The sequence below is a fragment of the Rattus norvegicus genome, chromosome 17 (assembly GCF_036323735.1).
Source record: "Rattus norvegicus strain BN/NHsdMcwi chromosome 17, GRCr8, whole genome shotgun sequence".
Classification (NCBI taxonomy): domain Eukaryota; kingdom Metazoa; phylum Chordata; class Mammalia; order Rodentia; family Muridae; genus Rattus; species Rattus norvegicus.
Genome location: NC_086035.1, coordinates 49,813,192 through 49,839,543, shown reverse-complemented (window position 1 = coordinate 49,839,543; position 26,352 = coordinate 49,813,192). Strand labels below are relative to the sequence as shown.

The 26,352-nt window shown below is 39.2% G+C and overlaps 1 protein-coding gene across 1 annotated transcript in view; it reads right to left on the bottom strand.

Annotated features, from left to right (window-relative positions):
- Gpr141 (G protein-coupled receptor 141) overlaps positions 1-26,055 on the bottom strand; it is a 62,233-nt gene extending 36,178 nt beyond the window's left edge. The window contains exon 1 of the mRNA NM_001410304.2: positions 25,950-26,055. The gene's annotated coding sequence lies outside the window, so the exon portion shown is untranslated. The remainder of the gene's footprint in view (positions 1-25,949) is intronic.
- Between the last annotated feature and the right edge of the window lie 297 nt (positions 26,056-26,352).

Sequence of the window (26,352 nt, the reverse complement as noted above, 5' to 3'; positions counted from 1 at the left end):
GGCTATGTACCAGCCTTGTGATTTAATGACTTTTTAAAAGTCTTTTTTGCTTCAGACTATTAGGCCTTTCAACTTTCTAGAGAATAATACAAGCCTTTTTGTGCCACACTTTCTCAAGAGTGGGAAATAGGATCCCACTCACATTTGTCCCTAAACTATCAACATAAAATCCATCCTACTTTGTATTTCAGAAAATCTGAAGGCCAAAGTGTGTATGTGGGGGGAAGGGGGAATCATTGAACAGAAGACAGAAGAAGAAAAAGAGGAGGAGGAGGAGGAGGAGGAGGAGGAGGAGGAGGAGGAAGAGGAGGAGGAGAAGAAGAAGAAGAAGAAGAAGAAGAAGAAGAAGAAGAAGAAGAAGAAGAAGAAGAAGAAGAAGAGGAGGAGGAGGAGGAGGAGGAGGAGGAGGAGGAGGAGGAGGAGGAGGAGGAGGAGGAGGAGGAGGAGGAGGAGGAGGAGGAGGAGGAGGAGGAGGAAGAGGAAGAAGAAGAAGGAGAAGAAGAAGAAGAGGAAGAAGGAGAAGGAGAAGAAGAAGAAGAATTGACTGCAAAATGAGCATCCTGCCCCATATTTAAATTTTGATGCTATTGGTTGCTCTAGCAGTACAATTTAATATAAAAGGTCATAGTGTCTCTTCACAACAATGAAACCCAAACTGAGACAATGGCTACATAGTAATTCTTCTCTCCTGGTTTATTTTTATGATGTCAGACTATAAAAATACCCACATTTATAATTTAAAAATTCTGACATCTAAGAGAAAAGTGCAGTCCTTGGAGTCATCAATACCACAAGATTGTGGTGAATCATACAGGTGACAACACAGGGATTTAGAAACTGTGTTTTAACCCTTGCATAGAGAGATTCTTAATAACTATCAGCTAAACATGTAATATTCTAAGAGGTGTTTTCACTCATGTGATATGTAACTGACCAGCATATTCAAATGTGAAATGGAAGCTCCTTAGTAACAATGAGGAAGATAGCATGTAGTTCAGTTGCTGATACAAAGTCTGATATGTTTATTTGGCTAATAAAGTTTAATGTAGACAACTACATCATTATAGCCAATACAAACAGGGAATTAAAAGAATGTTGATATTAAGAGAAGCAAAGAAATCTGAACAAGACTGAATAAATATAATAAATATTAGCACATTGACTGAAATTAGTTTCAGAGTTATTCAAACAAAACTTTTCCAAGTTATCCCAGTGGTATTTTATCTAAATTTTCTTTTTTTAAAAGATTTATTTATCTATTTTATGTTTATGAGTACACTGTAGCTGTCTTCAGACACACCAGAAGAGGGCATCGGATCCCATTACAGATGGTTGTGAGCCGCCATGTGGTTGGTGGGAATTGAACTCAGGACCTCTGGAAGAGCAGTCAGTGCTCTTAACCACAGAGCCATCTCTCCAGCCCCTAAATTTTCTTATGTGTAACAACATTGAACTTAATTTTATATGCATAAGAGTTTCTACATATCTAATATAATCTCCTCTCTCTCTCTCTCTCTCTCTCTCTCTCTCTCTCTCTCTCTCTCTTTCTGTGTGTGTGTGTGTGTGTGTGTGTGTGTGTATCTGCATGAAAGACATTGGCTCAGTTCTTATATACATGACCCCACCATTGGTACATGTAGCTATGTAGCCCCTTCCACTGCAGGAACAGGGCATATTAGTGCCTCCTTGACTTTATGTTAATCTGGTTGACTTGTTTGTTGAATAAGTGAAAGTACAAGAAAGTATGTCAGTTCCAAACTTTGCCTCAGAAGCATATGTTTATGTAATTCCCCTACCCCAGCCCCACCCCGTGTCTCCATCATTACCAGGAGACAAGCACACTATTCTAATTCTTGGTCATGAGAAAAAGAAAGACAATACCTAGTAGACCTAAACCTTCTCAGAGAGCTCACGGTAAGCACACATCAGTCATGGGAGCAGGCTCCACTGAGGTCTGCAGAGCCACCCTACAGCATGAGACCTAGTGGCTGAAACTTAGCCCATGCATGGGTCTCTGAAGACATATCACTACTCCTTAAGATGCTGAGTCTTCTAATGACATAGTACACAGCATTCTTTCTCAGTACTTAATGGAACAGAATATTGTGAAACATTTTTTAAATTATTGCTTCCATCTGCTCATATAAATGGAAGGGGAAACACTGATAGATATCAGGTTTACTTAAAAACACTGAGTCGTAATGCAATACACAAATAATGTCAGTTGGAGACATGAACACAAGTGATATGGCTAGCAAATTTCAGTCTACTTTCAGTGGTCAATATTAAAAGCAATATTAAATATGCACAGACAATCTTCATATTTTTCCATGCTTGCAGTTCCCATCTAACCTATTCCCCAGACATAGATCTCCAGAGTCCCTTAACCACTGACCCTTAATCTTTGAGTCTTTTTTTTTTCTGAAAAGCACTTAGAATCCATGAGGGCCAGCCCAGGGCATCAAGACGTAAGGCACTGTACTCAGAAGGGTCAAAGCGAGAAAACAATTTCACTTTACCCTTGTATCTAAGAGTCCATTGATGTCTTAGTTGCCTACTCGTGCTCCATATGCTCTTTCCCTTGGGATTTCCCATGGGCAGATGGTTTTTGTCTCTCTAAAACCTTCTCATTTGGATTATAGATTTTACTGCTAAAAAATAACAGGGAAGAGATAAAAAAGATGGTCTCTGGGGAAAGTTACAAAGCTTCTAGAAACTTCAAAGTCTAAACATGGTTCTTGAACTGAAGTTTCCGTATTGCTTCTAATGTGCTCCTACAATACAGAAAGGTCTGGCTGCCTCATTCCTCAGGCACTACTGGTTTTGACTAATCAAAATTCAGGTCCACTATTCCAGGAAATGTGTAGTTTTTTGCTATGCAGTTAAAAAAATCTGTGGCCCTGGGATCCATAGTTTGTTTTAGACCTTCCTGTTTGAGAACGTCTATTAGGGTATATTCATGGCCAGTAGAGCAGAAGGCCCAGACACATAGTTTGGCTAAGCAAGGAGGCTCATGAAACTGACTGAAGCCAAGAACAACTGTTTAAAATTTGCTTGAGACAAGTAGAACTCCCCTTTTTGATTTGACTTTCTGGGAGGACCTACCCTCAAAAGACTGAACCCATGATAAAAAGAAATCAAAACCTCTTAAATACATTCATAAAGCTTTCATATCCTCCTTCCATTGCTTTAGGTAGGAAAGCCCTGACCAAACCACAGATGGTGGCTTCCTGATTCCGTGCCTTCAGCATCTGCTTTCAGTTTACTCAAAATGGCCCAGCCGTACTGTGAAAAGAGTGGAGCCAAGAAGCTGCTTACCATGCCTGTTCACGAGGTAATACACAGACCACTGCTCTGAGTCAAGGCATTGACACTGAAAGTGTCACTACAGCCGCACCCTAAGTACAGTAACAATCCCTTCAGATGATTCCTGGCCATAGTAAAATCTGACGCACACTACCCTAGGTGACCTGGAGCTACTCATATCTTTGCCTTGGTGCATCTACCTATGACTCCATTTTTCCTGTAAATATGCACTAAATAGTATAGTTTCTTCCCTTGCACGCTTTTCTCTAATTCATGGTGTCTCAACAATAAAGGAGAATTTACGGAGCCAGATCATGTGGTCGGAGCCAGATCAAGTGGTGAGCCGTCTCTACTTTTACCCTAAAAGGTCTAGAATACAATGCTAATTACAATAATGTCACTGAGTATTTGACTAGGACATATGGAGTTCTAGCACCCATCTGGAAGGGAAAATACATTATATGCTTATGTAGATAAATGACAATTAAAATGGAATAAGCCAAATGAAAACATCTCCTACTTCCTTAGTTCTGTCCAGCAATAACATTCGTCACATCAACAGGAAGCGTCCTTACATCAAGATGGTACATTTATTTTAATAGTATGTTACACTGAAAGAAATAACAGCTATCTACAGCAAGCTATGGAGATCGCTTAGAGAGCAAAGCTCTTGCCAAAAGTGAGAAGAGGACTTGAGATCTTCAGAAGCATGTAAGTATGGCAGTCCTGCAATCCTAAGAGACAAGATCAAGCTGATAAGCAGACTCGTAGAATAGGAGCACTCCTGGCTTAGTGAGCAACCCTCAGTAGATGATGCAGAGAGTAGTACGTGAGGATGTACAATGTCAACATCAACTTCAGGCTTCAACATGCACATGTGTGTGGTGTGTATGAATAGGTACATGACAGTTTGCATGTGTGTCTCTGTGTGTGTGTGTGTGTGTATACATGCATATATACATACAATACATATGGAGTGAATCAAACCCGAGTATCTTGGAAATTCATCTCTGCACCTGAGTAAAACTAGACAATAGTTGCATAGTATTCCTAGTCTACAGTTCAAAAATTTCCACGATCATACCTTTTTAGAAAGGAACAAGTTTATTTACCATTGTGCAAAGAGAACACTGAGTATATTGGTGGCAGACCCCCCCCCCCGCTGCCCCCGGAACAGCACTTTCAAGTTGGCATTTTGAAAACAGAAAAGGAAGGGCAGAAAACCTGTCAAAGCAAAACACAGCATCCAGAACTGATGAAATGATGAAGATAGATACACTTCCATTTTCTTTTCTGAAGCATGGAGAGTAAAATATTACTTCAGTGAACACCCCCAAGAGAAGCGTTTTGTGAGGGCTCCCACTAGGTCACCAAGCTTGTAAGTTTCTGTTTGGAAGCTGCTTATCTACCATCTGCAGAGCAGGCTTGGGGGAAAGAGGCCCCATGCTGTGAAACAAAGCTGCTTAGTGTCTGCATGGGCACCTACAAGGCAGTTACTGACTGTTCCCTTGATTAAAAATACTCAAAGTATTTTCATTTAAAGTGAAAAGAGAGAAGCTGAGGAGCAGCAGGTGTATTTAAGGCTGCAGGACTCTCCAGGCAATTGCACTCATTATCTAGGAACACCTCACTGGTAAGTACTCAGTTTGGCACATTTAGAATAACACTGGGTTGAGGGATCTTTGCACTCAGTGGAGTTGATCTAGAGTTGACTGCTCTTTATGGTTTTGATGAATTGTACTGACAAGCTTAATTCATCTAGCTGTTAGTGGTTTTCAAATGAGTGAAAATTTTTAAAGTGAATAAAATTACTGTTTCTTTCACCTAAGCATCAGTGAATTAAGTAAGGTGTGATGATAATCTTGAGTGCTGGCAAGAATAAAAATATATAACTTGATAGAATTCAAATCAGTACTGTTTCTAGAAATCCACCAGACAAAATATATCAAGTGTATTAATGTTCATTTGGGATAAGAGTACTGCTCCAGGAGTAATAAAAAGTTAAACCAGTCCAGAAGTAGAAAACAAAATGTGTATTCTATATCCAAGAACATATGTTTCATCTATATGAGCTACTGTTTCCATTACACGATGCTACAAAATATAAGTAAAATTTAAGATGCCCTTGGAAAACAAGAAAGACAAGTGTTTTTAAGCTACTAATGCAATAGTTCTCAATCACACAAAGGTGCCCTGAAATTTTCCATTAATGACAGTAACTTTAATGTCATTAACAAAACAACATTCTTGGATAGAGTATGGAATTTGTGTCTTTATATAGTCTTCCTTGGATCTGCTTAAACATAGTTTAATAAACTATCTAGAGGAAATTTCAAAGATACAGTAGACTATCAGTCTTTAATGCTGAAGTAACCATGTTCCATGCATGCATGATGAAATGGAAAAAAAGTCGGAAATGAGCTGGAAGCTTCCTTAGTGTCAGCTAGCTTTTTATAGTCATTGAATGGGCCTTGCAGGCTGCTGGGGGAGAAAAGGCATCAAGGGTCTTACGCACCCATGAATTCTACAATCTCTGAGACCAACCTGCCAGGCAAGATTCACCCACTAATGCAATAGCAGCACTATTGCTGTAGGGGTAATGGACTCCTCTCTGAATTGGAGATCATCTCTACAGAAGGGAACCCATGGCTGGAACCATAAACATGGACAAAACTCAAAGGTCCAGTAGATTCTAGATCCTAGCAGGGAACTGAATACTGTTGCTCAGCTAAATTGACACAAAGCCAAGGTTTCTTCTAAATATTTATGCTAATATCCATACACAAATACTGCTTTCAGATTTAGTCAAAGAAGTCTCTCAAGTAAAAGGTGGTAAATGCTAAGCTTAATAGGTATTAAAGATGCTGAGAACAGTGACAGATGAGTGTTCAACCCTAAACAAGACATTTGTACTGTACTCCCCTCTAAAACTTACAGAATATTGCAGAAGAGGGGGAGAACAGAATGTATGAGCCAGAAGATAATGAGAAAGGCTGAGAAATGTCATCTTCTGGATAAGACATAGCTGTTACAATCAGAAATCCACCGCACTTGTAGATGCCTGCACTGTGTCGGTATAAGAACGAACCCATCAATAGTAACACATTGATGGGGGACGGAGGGTCAGGAGCTCCACTCATCACTGCTGAACTATTTGATGCTAATAGATTTGGAGGGTGGAATTGCTTATTGTCTTCCACTGCATTTCCAATAATGACCCCATCAGAAATCAGAGGAGAGCTCCAATCCAAATGTTACCCAGATGGCACTGGTTAAATCAAGTGGCTCATAAAACAAAAGACTTCAATTCTAGGAAAGGGAAAGGGAGGTAGGAATAGAGGTTAATGGAGATAAGAGCAAGATAAGGGGACTTGCTGGAAGACTCATCTCAAGGCATTATATGCAAGTATAAAATTCTCAGTAACAAATTAACCAAAAGAAAGCAAAGAGCAATAAGAGGCACTATATTAATGTATTCAAATAAGTTTCTTAAGCAAGGCCTTTGAGTTTTATATCTTTTGGTTGCACTAAAGTTCTGGTTATTCCCAATTCTTATGCCAAAGATAAGCATATTATCTATGGTTTTGTTTCCCTACAGATGCCCTGCTTCCTCTCCCAGCACAGTTCTCTGACTGCTTTTTCCCAGGAGCAATCCAGGATGTCTTTGCCTGCAGTTGGATAGCATCTACCTCACACACAGCATAATGTTCAGTTCCCCAAGTGGTTTGGGTTTGGCTGCTCTCTGAAGATGGCATCTTACGCTTTTGTCTCCTTGCTAGTAATTGCAAAAGCATGGGGGAAGAAATCTTTATTCCAATTGTAAAATTAAGTTCAAAACGACAGCCGAGTTAGTTAGAACAAAGGCTTCTCTGGTCCAGTTTTTTCCAAGAACATTGTAAAAGAATGAGTTTTGGGATTTTTGTTTGTTTTATTTTGTTTTTAATGCCTGTAGTACCAGAGACTAGATTTGGGACTTGCTTCAGTAACTAAGTTAGCTCTTCACCTGGGTTCAACATCTTTTCCAATTATGCCTCAGCTCAAGCTCTTAGAAAATGAGACTTCTAAATCTGCTGGGCTGTTGTAGCAGTTCCAAGAGCTATCTGCAGCCAAGCACCTTAGAGGCTACCTGTTAGCTTAGAGATCATGCATATTCCAATGTTCTCTGGAGTTTGGAAGATTTCTGTAGTATCTAGAAGCTTCCAGAGCCAGAGAACTCACTTTGTTCTCAGAGGCAGTATGTGTCATTGTCAGACAAAAAGCAATTGATTTGTGTGTAGCAAGCCCACTGTGGGTTCATGTCTCAGGAGCTTTCTAATTATAGTATATGTTTCCTTCCCAACCACTATTTTATCATGAACTGAGCTCTCCTTTCTTGTCGATTTTCTCCCAACCTTTGTCTTCCTTTGAACCCTGCCATCCTTCATTACTGAGGAAAGGAAGATTGTAGTGGTGTGTGACTACAGACTCAACTCTGAAGCTCTGAGGCTTTCATCTAGCGGAACTATATTGAGAAGCTGACATGATGAGTCCACAAGTAACGTATCCTGAATTATTAAGTTCAGATGAGCTGATGCTTTCTTCATCTAAAAATTGTTCCATTTTGTGCTTTACAAATGCATACAGAGAATCTACTTAAAACATACGTTTGATCAGGCTTTTCATAAATGCTGGCTGCTGGTGACAATGAAAAGGTTGATATTATACTCTGTGTCTAGCCTATTTTAATACCTTAGCTTGTCAATAATCTTCATAAATTATAACTTCAAAACTGAAGACATAGGAAAGTTATAGTTAGGAGAACAAGAGTACAGAGGGATACTTAGCAGTTGGTGTGACTATCTCTTCTACCTTCCCAGGCCTATGGCTTCCTCATCTATAAAATCAGATGAAAATGCCTACCTTGTAACTTAGCAAATATATAAGTCTTAGTGCTCAGCACCAAATTTATAACTATTTAGGATTCTCTTGGTAAGTAATAAGCATTTAATTTAGCACATGAGGGGCTCTGGGAGGTTTGAGTTCACCTGGCAGCCCTGAAAGCAGTGTTTTTCCCATAGACTCCTATCTGAGGTCATTCTGCTCCCAAGAACTTCCATCCAGAGCTGTGAACAGTTCACTTTGATCTACCAGTAGATTCTTTAACAGAAGACAGTAAAGAAAAGAGAAATGAGTTCTGGAGGCATAGGAGAGAAAGGGAAAGAGAAGTGTGGAGCAGGTAGGTGAGTAAGTAGTTGTTTTTGAAAGCAGGGAGCACTTAGACAGTCACTCACATAGAAATCAGTGTCTCACATTCCTTTGTCCGTGCACAGTCTCATAGCCGACAGTCTGCATTACTATCTATGTGTAAAGAAAAACACACCATAAAAATCTACTTGTACCTTGCTTACAGTGGGCAACAGTGCAAAAGACAGGAAATTTGACATCAAGCATCTTTCCTGTGGTGTGGTCACATTTTGCCCTCACCACTCGAATGTCATTTTGCCAGAGCCTCTGCCAACTATATCTAGCCAATCACTAGATAAAAATCTTTGGGTTCTTGTTTGTTACTGATATGCAACAGCTTGTACAATGTTAACAGATAATCAATACATTTTTCAATCATAAGTGGATTGAGTCTCTGGTCTTTTCCCAGGGCTCACAAACTCCGTTACATACCCAAATAATTTTAACCATCTCTAAAAACTTGTGTGACTTTATATGAATGCTTGCAAAATAGGTGCCATCTTGTTTAGGGAAGGGAAATGACCTTGTAAATACATGCTCAGCACAAAGGGTGTTTTTTCTGAATAATTTCAATTTTCACTGGTTGGTTGAGCTGAAGACTATAGAACCTGTGGATTAGCATGGCTGCCTGTGTCTATGACAAAGTAGTTTGGGACCTAACCTGTCCCTAAGCCCTGCTCCATTCCTGTATGACTGGAAGAGTCTCAAAGTGGCAAGTAGTGATAATTTATTCTTTTCAGAGTCTTGACACTATGTTTCAACTTTAACATTTTTAAATTGTTTGTACTGGTATGAAAATGCAATTTCTTAGTCCCGTTGGAGAAGGACCTAGGTAGTACCAAGGCTGTGTTCAACTACATACATGTATTATTTGTTTGAAAAGCATTGACCGCAAGCTTGTCGCTGATAACCTAATGAGAACTCAGGCATGAACCTTGTAGGACAATGAAATAAGGGTGATCCTCTGTTAGCAGTTCAGTGTGTCTTAAGCTGCCAACCAACATCTTAAAACACTTCCCCTGTCTTCTCTTTTGGAAGTGCACTGACGAAATTGAATCCATTGCCTTGTACACACTAGGGAAGCTCTCTCACAGTAGCTACAACCATACCCTTTAGAAATGCTTAAAAATTCATGGATGAAATAAACAACACCTCCCTGAATGGGGTCGGGGTGTTCCAGAAATGTGGTTTGGTAAAGCTGACAGGCCAGTATACAGGGAACTACACAGTAGTTCACAGGCCAGTACACAGAATATAAAACCATGGTCCAAGTCAAGCTTAAAGTCAGATTGTTGTTCGACTATACAAAGCTGACTTGAAAGGAAAAAAGCCTGGAGAACATTCCTTTCCGGTGCAAGACATCTTCTTGTTCAGGGGGTGAGAAATAAATTCTCCTCAAACAATTCCACCTGAAAGCTCTCAGTTGAGAGGGAAAAAAAAGGTGAAATCTTAGTCTGAGCTGGCTAAGCAGCTGGAGAAGCCTGGGGCAGGGGGAGACTTCTAAGTCTAATGAAATATGTGAAACAATAAAAGACTACATTTAAAGCAAATTTAAATTTAAGAAGCTTTGCCTCTTGAAAGTCATTTGCTTAGGCTTCTAAAAAAACTCAAAACTTAAAAGTTACATTTTTAAAAGTTAACTTTTGAAAATAAAATGTATAATCATAAAACTAGACTCTCAAGGGAAATATTAAACACAGAGTAAAGGTTAGTGAATTCTATGCAATAAGAAATAAACATTTTTCAAAAGGAAACATTGGAATAAACACACTGTGCACATACTTTAGCACAGTGCAGCCTCGTTTAAGTCATGAAGATGTCAAGAAGTCCAGTGCAGCCTCAATGTTTTTAGAACTGAGGGCACCAAGGCACAGAAAGGCTAAGGAGCCCACCCAAATCAACACATCTACTAAGAAAGAAATACAGCCAATTTGCAGCCGAAAGAACTAGGTTTCAGTTCTGTTTCCTAGCAACTGCCCTGAGATCCTCTGAGGAAAACGGAAATCACTAAAAAGGAGTCCTGTGGAGGTTAAATTTGTCCCAGAAAAAGCAATAGTGAGGGTGAAGCAAATAACTTTTTGTAGAGATGATGCCTGAAAATTCTCCAGAATTGGAGAAAAGCATCAATCATTCAATTTGATAAAGGTCAGATTTCCTAAGTAGAATTTGGAAAAAAAAAAAGCCCATATCCAGACATAGAATAGTGAACCCGAGAGTGGTAATGTATAAGAGATGCTGACCACTTAGAGAAGACAAATTGATAAAAATGAAAGCCTGTTATAAAGGAGACTTCTAGAGGCAGTGATGGAAGCCACGTGATGGGCATACTATTGTCCTAGGAGCAAGGAAAGATGACCATGAAAGAATAAAAAATGCAGCTAAGAAGTCAGAAGTTTAAAAATGCTATCTCACCCCTAAGAAGCCCTAAATACCTCAAATTCCAGACCCTGCCCTCTACCTGAAAGTAGGTAAAAGGTCACATTTCTTGAGTCTGCTCTCCCAGGAACTAGATAAAAGGACTTAAGATAAGGCCCTTAGATATGTGATTCTCAACCTAGTAAAGATAATAGAAAGCTTCTCCCAGGAACTAGCTGACCATAAAGTTAAATTAGAATCTTAAGAGAACAATCTTGAGAGACAAGAAGCTCTTCCTTGTGATTTTTCACTGGTATTCTTCACACTTTTCCAATGATGCCATCCCTGCCCCTTCAGGTTGTGGTTTCTCCCTTTAAATACCCTTTCTCCCAGCCTCTGGGGGTGGAACTCCACTGCCCCTTCGTGGTATGTGAGTCTTGACCCCAGTGCACTGGTTCCTATCGATAAACCTCATGTGATTACAGCAAGGACGGTCTTGTGTGAGTTCTTGGGGGGTCGCATCATCCCAAGACTTGAGTGAGAGTCTCCCAGCTCTGGGGGTCTTTCAACCATCAGCTACAAGGTGTACCTGGTGGGATTGTCATTGAGGGATGTGAACAAAATAATGCCGTTTTATGCAAACAAAAATTGAGAGTACCTTCACTAAAGAAGAATGTAGAGGACAAATCTAAGAAAGAAAGAAAATCATATAAGAAAGAAAACTCTAAACTATAAAGCAAAAGAGTTAAGCTGCTAACATACATTAATAAATCTAAAACAGTTTTCTATAAATAAATTCTAAAAATTAAAATGTTTCAAAGAAAAATAATTAAAATCTATAACTGACAAATAAGAACAAAAGAAGTAGAAAGATTTGTCTGTTCATATTCTCATTATTACTGTAGAGATTAATGCGTGAAAAAGGCTCTCTTGGGAAAGTTGAGGCCTTTGGTGAGAAACTGATTTCCAGATAGGTCAGGGGAAGTTTGAAACAAGCATCAGAAAAATGTAAAAAGGAAAAACACATTTGGTCAACATTGGTGAGCACCCACCTTCCTAACAAAGAAATTTGCACCTCTCCTGTAGCCCCATGTCAGTGCTACAGTAGATTAGCAACTCCCTTAGCTAACAACTTACAGATACTACTAATGAGACTGCTGGAGTCTGTACATTTAGGAAACATGCAGGAGTGTGTATACATCCTGAAGTAACATATACATTACAAGACTGGGAGGTTGTTTAAATTAATTCACGTTGCTGTACAGTACTTAACTATAAATTACAATATACCTATTTAGTGTGTATCCTGTACTTGCAGAACAGGGAAAGTTCCCTGGACTGAGAACATGGGCATAGTGTGAGCTCAGCCGAGCAGAATGAAAATCTTCTTGGACTGTGCAACATGTTTCACCTCAATTAAGCTACAGGTGAGAATTACATGGTAGGGTTGGGTGGTCTTGCTGCCGAAACACTGTAGTGCCTTCTACAAAGGACCTTTAAACAAGGAGCTAATATGATCTGGAGCTAGTAGTAAAGAAACTGGACATTTATTGAGTGCTTACTGTGTCCCACATCAAGCCTTGCCTTAATCCTCCCAAAAGTGTCACAGTACGTAAGGTACAGCGTCAAGGTGACTTCCTACTAGAGCTTCCAGCTGGTAGCTGCTGCATTTTTAAACTCTGTTTTGGACCCTACTTGAGCTGCTGGTGAATTAAGGTTCATTTATATGTTTTCCAAGCATTGTCTTAGCTCAGATGAGAGACAGATGTAAGACAAAAAGGCTATGAGAGTCAGTATGAAGGTGCCTCAAATGACTGAAAACAGATCTGTCCACTCCATTTATACTATTCTTGAGCACATACCTAAATGACTCTGTATCCTGCTATAGAGATACTTGCTGATCCATGCTGCTCTACTCACAATATCTAGAAAATGGAAACAGCCTAAATGTCCATAAATTGATGGGCAGATAATGAAAATATGGTACATTAACATAGTAGAAAGTTACTAAGCTATTAAGAAAATTGGAATTATAGAATTTGTACTAAATACTTGGAGACAAAAACAGCCTGAGTGAAGTGACTCAGACCCAGGAAAACAAATATCACATGGTTTTTCTTCTTTGTAGACATTAGCTTTAAACTCTCAGACACGTGTGTTTTGTTTGAATACACACAGAGGTCAGTATATTATTAAGGGCCCTTGGGGGAGTGTTGGAGGCACATAAATGTGCTCATAGACATGCACTAGGGCAGTGGTTCTCACCCTTCCTAATGTTCTAATCCTGTAACTCAGTTCATGTTGTGGTGACCCTCAGACACAAAATTATTTTTGTTGTTACTTCATAACTGTAATTTTGCTATTATTATGAATTTCAATGTAAATGTCTGTTTTTCCAATGCTCTAAGGTTAGCCCTGTGAAAAGGACATTTTACCACCAAAAGTGTCAATTCCACAGGTTAAGAACAACTGCACTGGGGAAACCAGGAATGTTAAACGCAGAGGGCTTGTGCCCTCAAGGGAAAGAGTACAAAAATCAATTTTCACCCAGAAGTCTGAAGCAGATGTATTTTCTAAACTGGTGACCTTTGTACAATCTGTGTGGCTGATGTGGCTGAAGACCGTCCTTCAGACCTATTCTCGTAAACTTATTTTTTTCAGTCCATCTATGCTATCTATTTTTTATGCAAGGTGTCATACTTTACAAGAACTTTTTTCCATGAACTTTTCAAGAACTTTTTTCAATGATTTTTTTCCATGTTCCTTTGAGCCTGCTTTATTGTACATGTGAGGTTGAGTTAATCAATACAAAAATGGTCTTCAGCATTGTGTTGAGTATAAATAAGCTTAAAATAGGCAAATTGGGGTCAGACTTCCAAAGTTTTACACAATGCTGGCTACTGAGTCATGTTGTGCCAAACTGCCTTCTTGATGACCATGGTTTGCCTGTCTGCTGTCAGTGAAGCTCACATAGATCCCTGCAGGGGATGGTCTTCCAAGGGAAAGAAAGCAAAATGAACTGGTATAAAGGCTTAGAGCATCGTTATGAGGGGCTAAAGAGATGGCTCAGTAGTTAGGAACAATGGTTGCTCTTCCAGAGGATTTGGGTTTAATTCTTAGCAGCTACACGACAGCTCACAACTGTCTATAACTCCAGGTTCAAGGTATCTGGCACACCCACACAGACATACATGCAGGCAAAATTCCAATGCACACAAAATAAAAATAAACCTAAAAAAATTAATTGTGTAATAAGAAAGGATAAATTGGGGTAAGAGAAAGGAGAACAGGGTAGAAAAGAAAAAAAAAATGACAGGGATAAATAACACTAAAGAATTTTCAGAAAAGGTTAGATGGAAACCTACTACAGTAGAAGTATATATACTGCTCACTGGAGCAATACTAACACAAGCATCATGGGAGTAACCAACCACTCCCTGATTGTATTTAAGTCCCATTCCATAAGATATAACCCATACCTAGTATAATCATTAGGCTAAGACCCTACAACTATACAGAAGTCATAGTCTCTAGGAAAGAACTTATTACTATTTTTCTTCCAAATGTATTAAACTACATCATATTAAACTGACTGCTAATGACTTCTTCTACCCGTACATTAATGCATGTTTCAACCCTCATCAGAGAAGCTTCTATTTGCAGTAGATTATGATAAATATAGAAACACATAACCTAGGGCTAGGGATTTAGCTCAGTGGTAGAGCGCTTACCTTGGAAGCACAAGGCCCTGGGTTCGGTCCCCAGCTCCGGAAAAAAAAAAAAAAAAAAAAGAAACACATAACCTGCCAGTGTACAGTGTAAGAAAATAGCAAACACTTAGCCCTGAATGAAGCATATATACCTCATCCCTCCTTCCAATGTTCGGGTTCACCACAGAAGAGAGGACAGAAAGAGGACAAGAGCCAGAGGCAGTGGATGACAAGGAAGGATTATTGTTTGATACAACATTGCAGATGTACACAGGAGCTCACTACAGTTACAACAGCATGCAAAAAACCTGTAGTAGCCTAAGGCAGACCAACTCTCAGCATGAAAAGAGGATGATTAGCATGATTCCACCAAAAGCCAAGGAGGTATTAACAATATTTAGTGGAGAGAGGAAAGAATGGGGGAGGGGAGCTAAGAATGATGAATTGATCAAGCAGCAGTGAAAGTTATTCGAGCAACACAAATTGACCTTGAAGGGGAAAGAGGAGACAGTCTGGATAGTAAAAGAAGAGTAGGTGGGCCTACCGTAGTTGGGTAATGAAGAGTGAGAATGATCAAAATACACTGCATTAAATGTCAAATAACTAAAAATCAGAAGAAAAAATTATTCTAGAAAATCAGCAAACTAAGCACTCACCCAGGCATTTGGACGGTGATTTTTTTCCCTCATCCTCTTCATATTCATTCTAACCAATATTATGCTAACAAATATAAGTCTGGCAAGGATTCCATAACCACTTTGTCCTTCTATGAATATCTCTGCCAAGATTTTAGTGGACCTGTTTCTGATCTCTGCCCACAAAGAAAATTTGACACTAAACTTTTAATTTTTCTTGATTGGAACATTCTGGAGAAAAGAACGTTCAGTTCATTCAGGGCAGCAAGCTGGAGAACCATGGTAGGTGATGTGCAAAATGTTGATGGTAGAAGCCATTCAGACTAAACTTCTCCTCATCCTAGCAATTGATGAAGGACACCAAGAATACATAGCTCATATTTATGTGACTCTTGGAAGCAACAATTTTTAATTATACAAAACAACCAATATTACATGAACGTATTCCTACAAATGTCCTAATTCTATCAAGTTCTTAGAAACTGACCATAGATGGAGATTATAGAGGACTTGGAGAGAAAGAGAATCAGGAAAAATGTTTGATATATACAATTTCCTCTGGGAATGATAAAAACAAGCATCTACTAAAAATGGGTCATTTTACTCTGATTACTCTGTTTGTCCAACAAAATGAATATAATTAGCAACTGAACTATATTAACATATGCAAATATGTTAACACCACCATAATTGTATTTTTAACAGCAGAAGAGGGATTTGTCTTCTACACAGAATTTCTCCTCAGTAAGGAAAGGGTGGTCCAGCTGATCCCATGGTGTATGAAAAGTAGAAGCCACTTGGAACATTGGAGCTGACTCAGACTTAGAGAAGCCAGATTCTGTTCAATGGTACTTCTTTCCAGAGATGGCCTGGCTTTTGACATTTTCTACTTGATGCCACACATACTTAGAGGTCAGGAGAGTCCAAATTTGTGCAAGTGAAAGTAAAGAAGGCTTCCCAAGTAGGAACAGTGAAGTTAGTGAAGTCATGTTTCGGGAGGAAGTATTCAGGGATGTATCAGAGTGAATCTCTTTAGGGATTTTCAAAAATATTTCTTCAGTACAATTGCTAAACAGAAGAACAATGGATGATGTTTACCAAGGATGATGCTCACACAGTCTATCACATAGTAAGTGGTACATTTCTGCTTTGTCCCCTGAGGACAAAGAAGCAGCAGCAGGTGATAGACAAAATGCCTCCTTTCACTTAAGAAGGCATCAGAAATGATACAAGATACACAGCTTAATGCTGCCTTTTGTTATTACTTCCTGAAAATGTTATGAGACAAAAATCTCACTGTCTCTTAAATTTTTTCATCTTAAAATTTAAAGGAGTTTGTAACCTGAAATATTTCCCATATTTCTTTTTAAAATTATATCAAATTCTTTTATACTATTATTTAATATCTAAACTGGAATTCTTTACATTAAATGAAATATTTTTAACAAATAGATGAATAAAATGTAGACTTCTTCTGAGAAGAAAACAAACTAGCTGCTAAATATTGAATGCTTTTTTTTAAAAGAAAAGATATTATTCTTAAAGGAAAAAGGAATAGATAACTCAAGTCCCTCCCCTACTCCATTCAGATGTGAGGACCCCTGACCAGCAAGCATCTTCAGATAGGCAGATGATGGGGCACAGAATGAACATATTTGTCAAGGAGCAGAGTGGATTTCCATTCTCTCATCTGACTCTTGGCCTGTGTGGAAGAGCCTGCAATTTATACACAACTTTCCACAGGTATGACTTCCTGTCCATTCCCCCAAAGGGCAGAAAGTGATCAGTAAAACTTCACTCCCATAGTCTATTTTATTAGATATTAGACTGGCTACTTCAGCTTGTTTCTTGGGTCTGGTTGCTTGGAAAACTTCTTTCCAGACTTTTACTCTCAGGTAATGTCTACCTTTATTGCTGCAGTTTGTTTGATATATGCAGCAGAATGATGAATCCTGTTTACACATCTATTCTGTTAGCCTGTGTCTTTTTTTGTGGAATTGAATCCATTGATGCTGAGAGGAATTAATGACCAATGACTGTTAATTCCTGTTATTTTGATGGTGGTGGCAGGAGAGAGGGAGGGGAGAGAGAGAGTTTGTTTCTAAGCAGACACAAGAAGCAAGCTTAAGTAGCCATTCTAATATCTAATAAAAAAGACTTCCAACCAAAACTAATCAAAAGATATGGAGAAGGACACTTCATATTCATCAAAGGATAAATTGGCCAATATGATGTCTCGATTCTGAACATCTTTGCCCCAAATGCAAGGGCAACCATATTTATAAGGATTGCTAAAGCTTAAAGAATACATCATAATACATCTCCAAAATGCTGACCATATAATCAGTCACAAAGCAAGCCTTAACAGATAAAACAACATTGAAATAATCTCTTTTGTATTATGAAACCACCATGGATTTAAGCTAGACCTCAATAACAATAGAAACAACAGTGCCTACAAAGTCATGGAAAGTGAACTACTCTCTACTGAATGACCACTGGGTCAGGAAGAAATAAAGAAATTGAAGACTATCTAGAATTCAATGAAATTAAGGCAGAACATAGCCAAAATTATGAGACACAATGAAAACATTGCTAAGAGGGGCGTTCATATCACTAAGCACCTTCATAAAGAAATTGGAGAGATCTCATACTAGTAACTTAGCAGAGCACTGAAAAGTTCTAGAACAAAAGGAACATACACAGAAGTAGATGACAGGAACAATCAAACTCAGGATTAAAATAAACACTGTGTGCATGTGCATGTGAGTGTGTGTGTGTGTGTGTGTGTGTGTGTGTGTGTGTGTGTGTGTAATAAAAAAAAAAAAAACAAAAACAAAGAGCTGGTTCTTTGAGAACATCAACAAGATAGACCAAGATAGACAAACCCTTAGCCAAACTAAAAGGCAAAAAGATACTATACAAACTAAAAAAATCAGAAATGTCAAGGGGGAAATAACAGACACTGAGAAAATCTAAAGAATCATTAGGTCTTGCTTCAAAAGCCTTTACTCTACAAAACTGGAAATGAAATGGATGATTTTCCTGATTTATAAAACTTTCCAAAGTTAAATCAATTAACAATTAATTTGTTAACAATTTAAGTTGCCTTATAACCCCTAAGGAAATAGAAGAAGACAGTAAAAGATTCCCAACCAATAAAGCTCAAGGCCAAAGGGTTCTAAGACAGAATTCTATAAGACTTAAGGAGCTAATACAGAGACAAACTGTTCCACAAAATAGAAACAAAAGGAACACTGCCCAACTCATTCTATAAGTTCACAATCATCCTGATACCTCAACCACACAAGCCTTTTTTGACCAGTTAAACTGGAGAGCAAGGTTCACATAGCAACACTTGGTATATAAGAGGATATGTATCTCAGGGGAAACCAATTGTTTTTTTTTTCCATTTACTAGATTTTTTTCCCCCATCTTTATTAAATTGGGTATTTCTTATTTACATTTCAATTGTTAATCCCTTTCCTGGTTTCCAGGCCAACATCCATCTAACCCCTCCCCCTCCCTTTCTATATGGGTGTTCCCCTCCCCATCCTCCCTCCATTACTGCCATCCCCACAACAATCATGTTCACTGGGGGTTCAGTCTTGGCAGGACCAAGGGCTTCCCCTTCCACTGGTGCTCTTACTAGGCTATTCATTGCTACCTATGCAGTTGGAGCCCAGGGTCAGTCCATGTATAGTCTTTGGGTAGTGGCTTAGTCCCTGGAAGCTCTGGTTGCTTGGCATTGTTGTTCATATGGGGCCTTGAGCCCCTTCAAGCTCTTTCAGTCGTTTCTCTGAATCCTTCAGCAGGGTCCTGTTCTCAGTTCAGTGGTTTGCTGCTGGCATTTGCCTATATATTTGCTGTATTCTGGGTGTGTCTCTCAGGAGAGATCTATATCCAGTTCCTGTCAGCATGGACTTCTTTGTTTCATCCATCTTATCTAGTTTGGTGACTGTTTATGTATGGGCCACATGTGGGGCAGGCTCTGAATGGGCGTTCCTTCAGTCTCTGTTCTAAATTTTGCCACCCTATCCCCTCCCAAGGGTATTCTTATAGCCCTTTTAAAGTAGGAATGAAGCATCCGCATTTTGGTCATGTGTTCTGTGCATTTAGGGTAATTCAAGATTTGGGCTAATATCTACTTCTCAATGAGTGCATAGCATGTGTGTTTTTCTGTGATTGGGTTACCTCACTCAGGATGATATTGTCCAGTTCCATCCATTTGCCTATGAATTTCTTAAAGTCATTGTTTTTGATAGCTGAGTAATATTCCATTGTGTAGATGTACCACATTTTCTGAACCCATTCCTCTGTTGAAGGGCATCTGGGTTCTTTCTAGCTTCTGGCTATTAAATTTACATTTTAAATGTTATCCCCTTTCCCGGTTTCCTGTCCATAAATCCTCTGTCTCATCCCCTTCCCCCTCCCCAACCACACACCGCTTCCTGCCTCCCATTGCTGACATTCCCCTACACAGGGAATGGGGGGAGTCCAACCACTTCTTGAGAAGCCAGTCTTTTATTGGAAATTTTCTTTATTTACATTTCAAAACTTTTCCCCCTCCCCCTGCTTCTATGAGGATGCTCCCGACCCATCCATCCACCCACTCTGTCCTGCCTCACTGCCCTGGCATTCCCCAACAGGTAATGCCATCCTCCACTACATATGCAGCTGGAGGCATAGGTCACTCCACGTATACTTTTTGATTGGTGGTTTAGTCCCTGGGAACTCTAGGGGATCTGGTTGATGTTATTGTTTTTCCTATGGGGTTGCAAACTGCTTCAGTGTCTTCAGTCTTTCCTCTAACTCCTCTATTGGAGTCCCCTTGTTCAGTCCAATGGTTAGCTGCAAGCATCCACATCTGTATCAGTAGGGCTCTGTCAGAGCCTCTCAGTAGACAGCTATATCAGGCTCCTGTACATGCACTTCTTGGTATCCTCAATAGTGACTGGCTTTGAAGACTGTATATGGGATGAATCCTCAGGTTGAGTAGTCTCTGGATGACCTTTCCTTAATCCTGGCTCCACAATTTGTCTCCATATTTATTCCCATATTTTGTTCCCCCTTCTAAGAAGGACTGAAGCATCCACACTTTGGTCTTCCTTTTTCTTAAGTTTCATGTGGTCCGTGAATTTTATCTTGGATATTCCGAGCTTTTGGGCCAATATCCACTTACTTGAAATCCTATCCTAGTACTTGAAGTCCTATCCTAGCAATAGACAACTTAAGGATATCAAGGAGATATAAATTAGAAAAAAAAAGAAGTCAGAGTATCACTATTTGCAGATGATATAACAGTGTACATAAACAACCCCCAAAACTCTACTAGGGAGCTCCTACAACTGATAAACACCTACAACATGTGGCTGGATACAAAATTAACTAAAATAAAAATCAATTGCCATCATTATGCAAATGATAAACAGGCTGAGAAAAGAATTGGGGAAACAACACCGTTCACAATAGCCACAAATAGTATAAGTTTTAACCAAGCTAGTGAAAGACCTGTATGACAAGAACTTCAAAACTCTGAAGAAAGAAATTAAAGAAGATATCTGAAGATGGACAGATTTCCCATATTCATGAATCAGCAGAAATAGCCATTTGAACTAGGACTGGGAAAGGGTTAGAAGTCAAGTGGGGGGAGGTTGCAGAAACCTGGGATTGGGGAGGCTCCAAAGAGTCTATAGGGGTGACCCTAGCTAAAACTCTTGCAGTCAGGGATATGGAGATTGAAGTGACCACCTCTGAAGTCAGGTGGGACTTCCAGTGGCAGAAGGGGAACTCCAACCCAACCACAACATCTTCAACCAAAAATTTGTCCTGGCTTCAAGATGAGCAGGGATAAAGACGGAGCAGAGATTGAGGGAATGGACAGCCAATGACTGGGCCAACTTGAGACCCATCCCATGGAAAAGAACCAATCCCTGACATTGTTAATGATACTCTGCTATGCTTGAAGAAAAGAACCTAGCATAAGTGTTATCTAGGAGGCTTCATCTAGCAGCTGATGGAAACAGATGCAGATGGACCCATAGCCAAACATCAGGTAGAGCTCAGAAAGTCTTATGGAAGAGTGGGACGAAGTATTGAGAGAGGCAGAGAGTACACTAGAAGATGTCCTATACAGTAAACTAACCTGGAATCATGGGGACTCAGAGATTAAACCACCAACAAAAAAGCACGCATGGGCTTTACCTAGGCACCCTACACATTTGTAGCAAATATACATCTTGGTCTTTGCTAGCATTCTACCCCACAATTACCTGGAAACAGCCAGGTATGCCTGACACTATAAATTGGACTGCTTGCCCCTCCTTGCTCTCTTCCTCTTGCTCCTGCTTCCTCTTGCTCTCTCTTGCCCCTTTATCCCTTCTCGCCCCATTCCCCTCCCTGCTTCTCTCCACGTACTTATGGTCGGCCTCTACTCCTCTACTCTTCTACTCTTCTACTCTTCTATTTCTCTCTTTCTCTCTTTTTCTTTCTCTGCCCTACTACCCTCTTAACTCCCCTCCCCATGCCCTGAATAAACTCTATTCTGTATTATACTGTCATGTGTTTGATCCCTCAGGGAGAAAGGGATGCCTCAGTATGGGCCTGCTGGGGCATCCCCTTTCCCCAGACCTCCATAGAACATATCCCCCCCATCTTTTATAAATACAACAGTCTTCATGTGGGTGCCCTAACAATTGGAGAAGGAGCTCTCTCTGGCTCTGTTGCCTGCCTTTGAATCCCCTTTCCCTAGCTGGGTTCCCTTATCTGGCCTCAGTGGGAAGGGATGTGCCTAGTCCTGCTGCACTCTGATGTGGCACAGTGGCTTTGCATGCATGGGTGGCTTTCCCTTCTCCTAAAGGGACGGTAGCAGGTCGGGGAGGCATTTATGAATGTGGGACTAGAAGGAGAAAAGTATGGGACTGCAATTGGGGTACAAAGTGAATACATAAATAAATGAGCAAAAAATAATTAATTAATTAATCAATCAATCAATTAAGAAAAAACTTCACTCTCCAGCCCAGCCCAGAAATTAGGGGGCCAGAAACTTTGCAAGGATTATTTCTTACCCCAGTGTGAGTCAAGTGCAACAAATGCCACTCTTTTTAAAAAGTCACCATACTCTGCAGGAACTGTGATCATTAGGCAACCGCATATTTCAAAATCACAGTTACATTCAAATCTGAAAAGAGAAGCAGCCTTGGAAGTCTGAAGTCAGTTCTTTGTGAGCACTGGAGTTCCAGGCCTTCACTGTTCCTCTACCATGGTCTTGGCCATGTTGTCTTTATCTTGTTGCTCACTCGCTTAGCTTCTGAGGATATTGCTTACATATTAAGCACCAGACACTGTTCTAGAACACAAAGATATGTGTGTATTGCTATTAAACATATCTTGTATCAAAAAGACTATGATCACCTAAAGTTTGATTGTAGTTGTTTTTAATGACATTTGCATACAAAATAAAATAAGACAGGGAAAAATTAGGAAGATAATTTAGCATAAGTTATGAACTAACTTTTTGGATCCTTTAAAATGTAGTATTTTAGGAATCCTTTCATATAGGGTGACTCTTTTGGATGGAATCAAGCTAATTCATTGGAACATTCTAAGACAGATCTTCACCAAATGTGAGATGCTGTCCTGGAAGCTATGCTGTTGAAAATCTGGGAGTAAGAAGAGGGGAACACAGAAAAAAACTATAGCTGCCAGAATTAGAAAGAGTCTGAGTTAATTGAAAAAAATACCAAATTCAACAAATTGAAACTTAATAAATAAGGGTTATAGTTGTTAAGTAGAAATATGGGGAGAGTCCTTAGATGTGGAGAAAGTATGTCTGCCTTGGACAGGGTCATTGACAGAGTGTCCTGCCATGGTCACAGCAGAGTAAGTTTATATCTCCTCCTTGATGTTGCTAAAGACATCAAAATATGGCCATGCTAGGGTTCCAATAGAAGTTATGGGTCTAACTCTGGGGATTTTGTTGGTGAGTGTACCATCAGAGTGATGGATCACTCTGATTACATCACAGTCAGACACAGGTATCAGTGTAGAAGCTGTTGATCCAATGTTCCAAACAAAAACATCAGAAATGCTAAGAGAAACAGGGATTCTGACATGACTGTCAGCTGGTATGCAGTCACCATGGCTTGGTGGTTGGCATTCTGCTGCTGATATCAACACACGGCAGAACTCTGATGCTTTCCCAGATACAGCAGTGGCCTTGGCTGTGGCTCCCACTCAGGGTGTAAAGAGACCAAGTGTTATTAATGCCTTCATACTGACTTGTTCCAATATGATGGGGCCTTAGAACATGAACCAAGACAACTTCAAGTCGACTCAATGAAACAAACTATCTACCCAGGCATTAATTAATTCATTAACTATACAAATGTCACTACCCTATTACACTATTAATTATCAGCCAAATGAACTGAAAAATACAAGATGCTGTTAAGTTTGCCTAAGTTGTGTTATGTGGAAGGTTTGACACCTCAGAACTATGGTGAACATTGTAAATAAATGAGTCGGTTGAGTCGGTGCCAAAAGAGATGGTAGAATTAACTAAGAGTTCCAATGAGGCTGTGAAAGAAAACATAACGCCTGAACAACAAAGAATGTTAGCAAGCAGGACCCCAAACACTATTTAGAAGAAAAGGTAGATATAGTTATGATTTCAAATATTGTCCAGTGTTTTACAACAATTTTGCATACCGTTTCTTTAAATAAAGCAACACAGAAAGCTTTTCCAAATACATCTGGCTATATTCCTCCATAGTTCCTAATGCTGACAATGACGGGGACTCTAAAGGTGTACTTGGTGAAGTGTAGGACACATGGTATCATTTCAGCACTGTGACACCTCAGTTCTCAGTTATACAATCACTTCTGTTTCCTTAGTCACGGTATGGTAGATTCCAAAGTTGTGTAAGAATATATCAAAGTGAACACATTTTTCTAAGATTTGATTTACTATTTGGAAAAAAAATAACAGAAATTTTTATTATTGACTATAAAAGAAAGTAAGTTTACAATAAAAAAGAAATATTTGAGCAGTTTTGGAATTTTTCTCGAGTCTCCTTGAAGGACATCATGAATCTGAAAGGGGTGTAACATTTATAACATACCCGGACCTGTTATTGCAGTGACAGCACACAGTGGCTCTCACAAAGTAATACTAAACACTTTACAGTGCTCACTGACTCTTACATTGAAAGAGCATATTCACGAATCAGTCTGATTTTCTTCACATGAGCTGGAATTTAGGCCATTGTAGTAATTGATGAGCTCTATATTCCTTTCTTTCATTAAAAACATTTTTTGCATACCCTCAAACTTTTGTGGACAAATTCAGGTGATTGGTAGATCACCCTATAGACAATCCAGTGCTAAAGTGACCTCTTAATTTTTAACTGTGAAAAATAACAATCAAGAACCGGGCCATGGGGGCAAACAATGTCTCCTAAGCTGGATCCACCTTTCTTCTTGCTTTTGTATCTGCTGTGAGGCAAGAACAATTGTTTTCAATGTTGCATTTTAAGTGGATTCACAGATACTTCTTGCCTACAGCTTTACCTCAGCATAAAATAATTACTATGCAGCCTTTATTAAAAAAGTTTGTCAAACATCTGACCTAGAAGGTTTAGACAATATTTCTCCAAGCAAACAGGATTTTGACAAAGAGAATTGCTATCCCCTGATTGTTCACCAGCTGCTCTTCCTGTTCTGCCTATTGACTAAGGTACTGACTTATGAACTGATTTGGAAAACAGGATAAGGAGTTGTAAAACTGAAGAAGTCATTTCTCAATTACATTCTGCAGCTGTGAGGAAACTGAAGCACAGTGAATTTAATGACTTGCAAGAACACATTACAGAAAAAGGCCAAGCTGGCTTCTTAGAGTCAGCGTGCTCTGATGACTTATCCTTAAGTTGCATCTTATCTCATTCCACATATTGGAAGCATACCATTAGTTGCAGATAGGAGATAATGGCATACATTTTTTAGAAAATAAAATTATTTATACAGGTATTCTTCAGTTTTATTTATGATTTTAAAAATTAACTTTGGAGTGATTTTGTCCCATAACTTAAAATTGTAATGACGAGTACAGTATGCTAAGGGTTCATTTCCGTGACCAATTGCTTGTCTTGCCTAAGCAGACCCTGAGTCTCACTCCCAGAAACTTAAAAGTAAAACAACAGAAAGAACTTAAAATAAGTCTTATCTCTCAGATTATTTTGAGCAAATTTCCCTAGAAATGTCTCAGCATGTGGTTGCTACCTTAATTTTTTGTATTGATGAGGGCTTTCAAAATGTTTCTGAATGAAACATGATGATATTGTCCATAATAGCATTAAAGGGATTTAATACTAAAAACCACATCATTTTAAAGATGTCTCCGAGTAACTGCCTATAAATTTAACACCAAGTCCTCTGATCTGTAACCAGGATTCATTTCTGTTTTTCTTCTGGGACGAATTCAGAAATAAGCGTGTCCACCTTAGTACCTAATAGAAACTAGGCTTCTTGTTCAGAAGCATGTGTCTTACACAAGATGGAGACAGCAATTCTTTTTATAACAGAGGTTTGTGGTAAAGACTGAGGAGCTTTCTTTTCACAGCACTTGGTTCTGAAGATTCCAAATTAGACGCAGACAACAACAGGCGGCCTATTTTTATCAAGGTCATCGCAGAAATCTTTACCTCAACACTTCAACACTTACCTTCAAAGCCAGATTTCCAGCATGAGTTGTTGAGTTAGGCTACAGGTCTAAGGTTCAGAAGGTTCTCCAGCAGCAGGGCTGTGTTGACACATCCACTCTCTGTGTGAACAAGGACCTAGACTGACCACTAAGCAAAAGGAAGCTAAAGGGTTCTGTGTTCCTCACGGTGTCGTCAGACCACAAAACCCCAGAGCCATTTTAAGCACACTGACACAATAAAAGTGCCAGGCTTTTAATGATGAATAGCCCAACATAAAAAAATATGACGGGAAGGACAACTGTCAAGAAATGTTTATTAAGGTTTACTGATTACTCTGAGTTAAGTATTTATCAAAATTTGTAGAGATTATGAGGTAAAGGTGATGTTATCAAAAACAGAAACGGAAGATGAACCATGTATTAT